A 10,174-nucleotide genomic window follows, 5' to 3' on the forward strand; every position below is an offset into this window, starting at 1 on the left:
CCAGTTCATGTTTTTGCAATAGAACTGGTCCATGTTAGGGTGACAGGGGCGTTGGATGTGGGAGTTTGCGCTGAAATCGAAGGGTTGATGGTTCCAGCCCTGGCTCCGATTTTCAGTGGTGTTGTGTCCTTGGGCAAGACACCTCACCTGCATTGGCTACTGATGGTGGTCAGGGGACCTGTTGGCACCAGTATATGACAGCTTGGCTCTCTGTCAGTAAGCCAGGTTGTGACTACAATGTAGCTCACCACCATCAGTGTGTGAATAAATGACCGAATGTAGAGTAAAACGCTTTGGTCACGTCTTCTGACTTGAAAGAGACTTGACCAAAGCTAGATTTGTCGTCCGATTATGTCATAGTGCGGCGCCAAGGTCTGTTCTGATTAGAAGACTCCTCCTTTTTGCCCCTTTTGAAGGACAGGTCCGCTGTATCCTCCGTAGCCTTGGGTATCCTGGGAATCATAGCGAGTCCAAGCAAGTCGGCTGCTCCAAGGAAAAAGGGAAATGCTGAACAGTGGTGAATATTGGAAGTGCAGTTTAGCATAATCAAAGTGTGTGAATAGTTCCGTCTGAAATTAATGAAAATAGTTGTTTTAATGGTTATTGAGTCAGATATGTGGCGGTAATGTTTGGTTTATGGAAAGGTTTTAAGTAAATGGGTTTGGATGACATTTAAGCTCAGATTCCAAGATCTCTGCAGGGTGGGGACTATAAATTTGATATCTTAGTCCACGGTACTGCTGCTGAAGCTCCTCAGAAATGTTATTAACACCCAAAACAGTAGTGAGAAGTTACGCATCAGGTCTCTGCTTTGAGCGTCTACTGCCATGGTTGCTAGGCAACAATGCCGGAGAAGGCTGGACCTGTTTGAATCCATAGCCAAACTCTTCTGGCCTCCTGATTTTCACGGACCTGGAAGAACCCAGTCCAGGCAGGCCGCAGCCGCTGAAATCAAACACACATAATGATTCATAGAAAATGTTTGCATTGTTTCACCATATGTGTTGTTTATTATCTCCCCCTATTTGCCTGGAGCACTTCTGTTATGCAAAGCTAGTTTTCAGCTATTCTTATTTGCAGCTGTTTTTGCTACTTTGGTGTATTTCCATAATTTATCATTTCTTTAGCTGTTTTTTTCCTGTTTGCTGTCTCATTCCTTTAATTTTGCAGTATTTTTTGCTTAAATCCTTTGCACGGTATTAGCACCTATTTGGCCAGTGTAGCATAAAATTAAAACATCTTAGAAAGCAAGACTTAGTTTATCTTTGGATTTCCTGTATTTACCACAAAAACTAAAATAATTTCATTTTTTAAATCCTTCTTTAATGATAGTGAGTTTATTCCAAAATGGGATCGGTACAACAATTGTTAAAATAAAAGCCTCTTTATTTTGTTGCTCATTTTAATCAAATCTCTTTCTGGTTTTACTGAGAGGAAACATCAGGCGGACAGTTTGCTGGAGTTAGCAGAAAAAATGCTCAAACAAAGACTGGCTTCATTTGCTGTCAGTAGCAACAAAAAATCATGCTGAATATTTTAATTTTGGGGAAAAAACAGTTTGCTCTTATTAAACGGCCATATTTATTTCAAGTTTAACGTTAAGGGTATATAAAACAAAGCAGGACCAGCCTTGTTTGTTTACAATTCACAATGAGTCGGTAAATAAGATGACAACAGATCTGATCCACAGTATATTCTACCTTAAAATTAGATCATTAGATAATAAATAATCTCATTCCAATTGTGTTTACAGCTCAAATCCAGGGAAAATACGTTGATTTCATGACAACAGAGTTAGATTTCAATATTTGTAGTGCTTTCGTCATTTTACCAGATATAGCTTTATTGTTAGTGGTTTAATCCCAACTTAAGTTTTTGCAGATATCCGTTTCTCTTAAAACAAACATTACATTCCTTCCTTCTGGTTAGAAGCAGTGATGGTATTGCAGTGGATATTGGAGCCATTCTATTATCATCTTAAGATCTGTAGGACCAAATATTTCATTGTTTAGAGGAAACAATGAAGCAGAATAAAGGTGTTAGTTGGTGTTTGTTCTCATGCACCGCTGTCTGTGTGTGAATGATGAGTGTTGAGTGTGTGCCGGTGCAGCTTTCCTGCTGTGAGGCTAATTAAAAGGCGCTGGGTGCAGAGGGGGCTCCTTTGGCGCCCAACCGAGACCCTTTCTAGCCCTGCTTTCCTCGCTCTCCATCCTGTTTCTTTGATGACCATGGAGCACTAATGCCTCTCGATCCGAGCTGCACATGTGGCCCCTTTGTGGTTAAAAACTGAAGAAACGAGTTATTCCCTTCTTTGCTGAGTCCCTTTAGCACAGTGTCTATTCGAATTAAGAGGTGTCTCCAAGTGTCAATAAGTCAAAGCTTTCTATGGACAGAGAAATGACCGTCTACCATTAAGTTGTCATGATAAGAGCAGATGACAGAAATCTTTAAAATCTGTTCTTTTTCTTTTTCTGTCAAAGCTACAAATCTACATGACATTTAAAATGTGATCTCTGAGCACAAAACTCCAGTAGATACACTAGAAACGGAGGTATTTCCCTGTCCAGCTGCCGGTTGGCACGATGTTCTCTGAAACTCACATCCACAATAAACACACTCTTTAATTGGGACACCCAATAAACAATCAGAAGGACAAAGACCAAAGTCTTTATGTGGACAGATGATGATATTTTATGTCCATTGATTAAGTCCTTTCTTTCTTTGAGCAGCGGAAGCAGCTGGTTTACATGTAAATTCAATGTCAATCAAGGTGCATCTAAAGTCCAGCAGCGCGTCTAGAGCAGCAGGAGCAGCTCCTCATGAGCTTCTGAGCATCTGAGGCGCGTGACGCGCTTTACAAGCAGCAACTGCTATAGGTGGAAAAATTGAACTTTAGCTGCAGGATGTGCCGCATCAACCAATCAGAGAAGCTGGTCTGGGAGCTGGCAGGGAGTCAGACACAGCACTGCTGATGCAGAGAGCTATGATCACTCCTCTGAAACAGTTTATTAACGCCTGAATTAACTTCAAATGTAGAAACCTGCCGGCAGAATATGTTGGCTTTTATTATCCTGCTGCCTGCAGTTTGTAGCGCAGACCTGAAAAACGCTAACATCTACTTCCAGCCGCCACCAACAGGAGGGGAAAACCCCCAAGAGGCGAGCAGGCGTGAGGCAGCTGCTGCTGGGGATTCCCAGTGACAGCGCAGCGCCGCTGTAGGCACCAGATCAACTCTGGCCCTTTGCATGCCAGTGACGCTATGCTACATGATTGGCTGAACGTTGCCCCATGACATAAAACATTATGGTTGCCCAGACAACGACAATAACAATGCAGCCTCCGTGTGCCCAGTCGGGAGCATCTGTAGCGTTAGCATCTAATGACCAATGAAGTTTTATCTGATTGGTAACAAGACTTAAAAATCTGTTTCCAGTTAACAAAGTTACTGTTAGACCTGATATAAAGGAGGAAAGCTGGTTAGCGCTGTGGCTAGATGTGCTCAGTGGCTAACAGGTAAGCCTCTTTTAGCTCAGTTAGCGATAACATTGTGTCAACAACAACCGTTTATTTTCTACTTGTAGAAGAATTTTTTTTTTCTCTGTCTAAGATCTCTAATTTTTTTAGATGTTCCATCTGTTCTTCTCTTCCTTTAGATCTTAATAATTAGAAGCTCTGAGACTTTTATTGTCTCTGCGTTAAATAGCAGAGTCTTAGAAAGACTGACAATGATTGTTTTCTACTTTCAGCTACTTTAGATCGTCGATGAAACATAAAATAATAGCAAATATTGCAAATAATATGTTGAAACTCCGGGAAGAGACCTAATTCTTAGGAAACGGGTGCAATATAGTTTGTCTGAGTGGAGTTGCCATATGATGACGTCATAAGAAAGGGCGGGGCCCCGAGCAGATCTGGTACCTGTGGGGGTCTGAGCGGCTCCCACAGAGAAATAATCTTTGAAGGCAGGATGGTAATCTGGATGAACTGACTGCACAGACCATGTTTTCAGGAGGACTTTCTCACTTCAACATAGATTCAAACTACTTTTTACCCGCTGATCACAGCTAATATAGCAAAGCCGCTCTCTGGCATCGAACATAGGAGCAGCAGATGCTGTTTTCTGCTGACACTTACAGCAGAAAATTATTAGTATTAACCAACAAATGCTGATTTTTGCACAGAGTCCAGAAGGAAATCATGGACAGAAGCAAACAGAGCACTAACCATTACACTGAGTTTTGATCTTTGGTATTTTGTCTTGAGCTATTAGTCTTATGAAAGCTGTATTCTAAGCTAAAAATATCTTAAAAGTTCCTTTAGGGTCACAGAAAGTGTGATAGCTACACGTTTAATCTTTCAAATCCATTGACTACTGTTATCAATCCACTTTGAGCCACAATGAATCATGGGATAGGTGGGCCACACCAGGAGTCTTCCTGTGTGGACAGAACTTTTTTCTCCAATTGAAGCATTGGAGAAAAAATATATATTTCTGCTTTTTTTCTACTTTTTCCAAGAAGCACATTTGTCCTGACAGAGCAGATAAGTCCACTAAAAGCAGGTAGCCACTTAAGTGCTCAATTTCCTTCATATTTAATAAAAACTAATTGTGCTTAGAATAAAGCTTTAGAATAGAATAGAACAGAATAGAAAATGCCTTTATTGTCCCTCAATGGGTAAACTCTGGTGTTACAGCAGCAAAAAGATTACAGGAAAAAATGGTCACACAAATGTGGACCTTAGAAAGATGTATAAGAATAACATAATAGTGAAGAGTTAAATGATAAACACTAAAATACTGTGCTGTAGTGTTTTAACAACATAGAATTATAGAATAAATAACTAATATCCAGCTATGGACATTTTTACAGTAATGGATATTTGAAAATAGCAGCAACATCAGAGATGTGCAGAATGACAGCAGCAGGTTGTTTAATTGACTAAGGTAGAAACTGTGCAAAATCAGCATGAATGGAAGAACTGGTTGAGATTGTTGGGAACAGTGGTGGTTCTAGAGTCTTCCAGCTGCTGGGAGGAAGGATCTGTGATAACGCTCCCTGGTGCATTTAAGGTGCAACAGTCACTGAAGGAGCTGTCCAGTTCAGCTCCAGCTGAACCAGCATGGTGGGGGGAGACATTATCCAACAGAGATGTTCATTTAGTTAGGATCCATCTGTTTCCCACCTCCTGCACTGAGAGCACTTTCACAAGAATGTCAATATTGTTCCTATGAACAGCAAAAAATAAATCAATAAATAAATAAAAATAAATAAATAATAAAAGGGAAGCCTTAAAACTGTGGAGTCACAGACTGGGTGCAGCTCACAATCTGACTGGACACCATAGAGCATCCAGAGGAAAAACATCTCTGCTAACAATCAAATATATCATTCTGGGTTCTTTGTTAGACTGTAATACCCAATACCTATCTTTGTCTTTGAAAGGGGGGTTGTTAAAGGGAATTGCCAGGCTGCCCAGGCGACATGTTTTGTCCCCTACATAGGGGTGGGAGCTGCGATGATAGCGGGAAGGAATCAACTCAATTGGTACATTGTAGGTTTTTGAAAGCTGAAATCTGAGTCCACCCCCTCTGTTTAAGGTTGTTTTTTTTTCTTCCTTCGCGCCCCTCTCAAACCACCTGTCTTATTTTTCCAAAATGTTAACATTCTAGTCCTCAAATGAGTGCCCTTGTCCTTAAGGTGTAGTTGTACAGCAGAGTGTTGTCCAGAGGAGGGCGTTCTTCTGTGTTGGGCCATGCGTCTCTGGAGAGGTTGTTGGGTTTCTCCAATATGAAGATCAGAGCATTCCTCACTGAACTGAACTGCAGACACCACTCCACTCATCTTAGGTTGAAAAGAGTTGATTCCTTCACACTATCGCTTCAACCCCCACCCCCATGCAGGGAACAAACCCATCTCATCTGGGCAGTCAGGCCGACAATCATCCCTAACGCCCCCCCTTTCAGAGACATAGACAGGTATGGGGCATTGCAGGTTAACAAAGAAGCCAAACGACCCCCATTACAAAGGGGTGGACCCGTTCATCCGTTTCTATTTGCATGTTTTATAAACATAAACAAGGCTTTGTTGGGCTGCTGGATAAAACCTGGAACTAAACGCTATTTCTGACATTTTGAATTGAAAAAGCTTCCTGGATGGAAGAGAAACGTTTTCAAATTTGGAAACAAAGTCCATTGGTTTGATTTTTTTTAACTTTTTTGGAATGACTATGACCCGGATGACTGAGAATCTTCACCAGCAGATTCTTTAAAGGATGTTCGAATCTAAAACAGATTGTACAGTTAAACCTATGTTTGATTATTTAATGCCTTGTTTTTGTCTACTGGCATCATGTTGTTCGGATTGAGGCAAACTGGGCCTGCATGGCTCAGCAGCACTGAGCAGAACAGAACATTGAGGGATGTTGGTTTCCCCCCTGCTGCCTTCATTTGGTGACACAGGGAGATAAACAGCTTGCGGTGCTGAAGTCTGTAGCTTTATTATGGGGAGAAGTTGCTGCTTAGCCATCAGAACCTGGTTCAGGTCCATCTTGGCCGCTTAGAACAGTTAGAACCAGAACACAATTCCTTTTGTTTGGTTCTTATTGTTTGTGTTGTTTAGCATCAGCATGAGTACAGAATTTCTGAATTAATTTTAGGGAAATTTCAGAGAGCTTTAATTGTAATATTTGTGAGTAACAAACTTATATAATAATTGAATAATTTCATTTTATCTGTAGATGAAAGTCGAATTTGCATAATTTTTTTTCTGTCAATCTAAACATATTTTAATCCAATCAGGGAATTTTGCGCATATAATCATAGCTGCATCATTTACCAGCTAACTAGCAAACAGCAGCCCCAGACAGGCAGTGTGACACATGCCAAGTGGTGCATTGATTGCATGACACAACAATTCACTAATAACATTCATGCTAACACTATTAATAACTGACTCTAATCCATTTGATCGATTGCAGCTCCGATGATGTTATTCTATTGAGGAGCAGCTGAGCAGATCTGGCTTTCTATATGATCACGGCTGGATGCTGGAGCATGAGCTGGGAACTTGTGAGGTATAGTGATTAAACTGATGTGTAAAGCTGAGCAAACACTGAGGGGATGACTGCTCCAGGATTTCTCAGAGCTGAAGAAAAGGAGGTGGAGATCAGATGTCTCCTGTTCAAACAGCTGTCAGGAGAAAAGGCACGTCCAGTTTTATCTGTCTGCAACCAGTCCTGTAGCTTTCTGCCCGAGCAGTTGGGATCTTTTCTCGGTCTACAGCAAACATTTTTAACAAGATTTTGACTAAGTTCTGATTTGAATGATGTGCAGTCTGCGTATTACTCTGGTGGAAGAAAGACTACGCTCTTAATCATATCTAACCTTTTTCACTCACTGATCTGAAAACAGCTCCTTTGCTGCTTCAGTCCAAGATGTTTCTGCATTTATTAAGCCCAGTCAGTCTCACTGGGTGTAGGAAATTAATGGGATCAGGTATGACAGTGTTATTACATATTGGGTTAGTGGGGTGCATGGTCAAGGTTGTAGGGGGGTAGCTCACTAAAAGCTGTGAGCTGAGGACACCACACCACATAAGGAAGTAGAAAAAAGTCGTTCACACCTTTATCAAAGCCACATCAGGCTGTTTGAGAGGGACAGTCATTTATTTCCTGGAGTTTTTCCACAATCCATTGATAGTGGTGATATTTCTGAACCTAAAGTCTGTAGATGTATACATTTAAGAACCCTGCTCGCTCCGCCATATTTTCAACATGGCTCCAACTCCAACAAATTTTCCTAGTTGCTCCGTGTGGAATGTCAGTCTGCATGGAGTCTTTTGGCCGTCATAAATCAAACATTAGTTTTGAACTTTGTGCAATTGAACATCCATTCATCTATTTTCCTTCACGCTGATCCCAAGCAGGGTGGTGAGGGGTGCTGGTTTCTATCTCCAGCTGGTGAGAGGCGGGGTCCACCCTGGACAGGTCTCCAGTCCATCACAGGGCAACACAGAGACAAACAGGACAAACAACCATTCACAGCTAAGGAGAATTTAGAGTCATGTTTGTGGACTGTGGAAGGAAGCCAGAAGCCTGGAGAGAACCCACACATGCGTAGGGAGAACATTCAAACTCCATAAAGAAAGTAGCCTGGTGAGACCATCCTGATCTCGCGAGCTTTCAAGGTTTCACTCGCGGATCAGTCTGGAGACTCTCCGTTAAAGAAAATTTGGAGCCTTTCACCAAACGAACGTCCAATCAGCGTTTGCTTTGAGGCAGGTTGAGGTGTAATGCAACGAGAAGCGCGACAGTTCAGTCTAAAGAACATGGCAGCTTCAGCCGATGAAACTAGCGTTAGCGTGGCTATGGAGCAAGTTTTATCGGAATTAAAGAGTATTTCTTCGCTGAAAGAAGAGCAAAACACTGCTCTGGAGGCTTTTCTCAGAGGAAAAGATGTTTTTGCTCTTCTCCCGACTGGTTTCGGCAAGAGTAGCCTGGCTTGTGGTTGTGTTTTCGTCGTCGCTCTGTTAGTACGTCATATGCTTCGTTGATCTGAATGGTTTATTTGGCCCGTCTATCACCAACATAGGCCAATCAGCTAACCAGTATTTTCGCCCCTTCCCAAAATTACTTCAACGGAAGGTTTCCAGATGGATATGCAGAGCAAATCCATCTGGGGGAGTCAGGTTATAAAGAATCGAACCCAAAACCTTCTTGCTGGAAGGCAGCAGTGCTACCCACTGCTCCACTGAGGAGCTCTGCGGTGGAACTAATAAAATAAAATAGTTCTGTTAGATTTATCATCGCCTCCAGAAGTCAGTTTTATTAGGCAAAACAACAGCTTTAGAAATAGTTGCTTCCTGCTTTATCTCTCATCGACACGTCTTTATTGCTGTTTGTTGTTTTCATTCATTCTTCTTGTGAGAAAATAGATGTGAGTGAAGGTCCAATATCTTCAGCTGCCAGATTGAATCCTTTCCTCCTGCCAGAAAAAACAACACTTAAAGACTCTCTGTGGCCAATCAGAGTTTAAATCAGGGATATTACACCCGGCTGTAATAACATGCAGGAGGAGTCCTAACAGCTAAGGTGCATCTCACGTCTTTCCAAGGTCGCTTCCTGACAACATTTGTCTCATCATTCCTTAATCTGTCTGTTCCGGAAAAGGATGAAGATAGCAGAAGCTTTAAGGATTGAAATCATCCAGACGAGCAGCTGAGTATTAAAACAATGTGGGCCTAAGAAAGCTGACAGCCAAGCAGATAAATGTGTTTTTTCTCTTATTAATTAGAATTCTAAAAGTATTGGAGACAGATCAGTGAGACATCGATCAGTCCTTGGTGGGAATAATGTTGCAGCTTTAATGGAGTTTAGCATCTGTGTTACTTTGACATGAATGACTCGTTCAAGAATTATTCCCCTTTAAACCTGTAGAATTAGACTTAGACAAACTTTATTGTCATCTTGTATACACAGAGCGTTTAGAAAGCAAAATATTCGATGCATACAGCTTTTCAACACTGAATGAGCAGCTTAGCAGTGAAATAATCATTTCCATTTATAATGTGATCAAAATATAAACAGTGTAGAAGCAAAGGAAAACTAGTTTTAAGTCATTGCTCAGGTTCAGAGGAGTGCAAAATAAATACATAATTATGGTGCAAAATGCTATAAAACACTGAGCGTGTTTTCTGTTTAAAGGGATTTGTAAATTTGCCATGTGGGGGGGGTGGGGGTTTGGGGCTGCAGATGAGCCCTGGCTAAGCTCGTCCATCACCTCTGGCTCTTGTCCACCATGTTCCCTTCATTGCTCCACACATACATATTCAGAGGAGCTGGTGTCCCATCTGAAGACCCCAAATTACCCCACCTTCTGTATCTCTTTCTTGGTAAATATTAAAATGGGCTAATAAAGAGAGGTGAGATTCCCCTGTGGTAATGGGGCCCCAGGGGCCCCCGGCTAATTAAAGACCTGGCCCTTCCAATGAACAGTAATCACTCACAGCTTTGGACGAACAAACAGCAGAACAAATGGTAGATTCTGCTCCGCTTTGTTTAAAGAGATGAAGCTGAGGATAAAAAATATGAATCCAGGCTGGGAAACATTCATTTTTCATACAGAGCACAGCATCAAATGAAATATGAATAAATAGCTTATTGTTTCTTTCATATC

Source organism: Cyprinodon tularosa, unplaced genomic scaffold (genome assembly GCF_016077235.1).
Source record: "Cyprinodon tularosa strain WSP-4 unplaced genomic scaffold, ASM1607723v1 ctg399, whole genome shotgun sequence".
NCBI classification, from domain to species: Eukaryota; Metazoa; Chordata; class Actinopteri; order Cyprinodontiformes; family Cyprinodontidae; genus Cyprinodon; species Cyprinodon tularosa.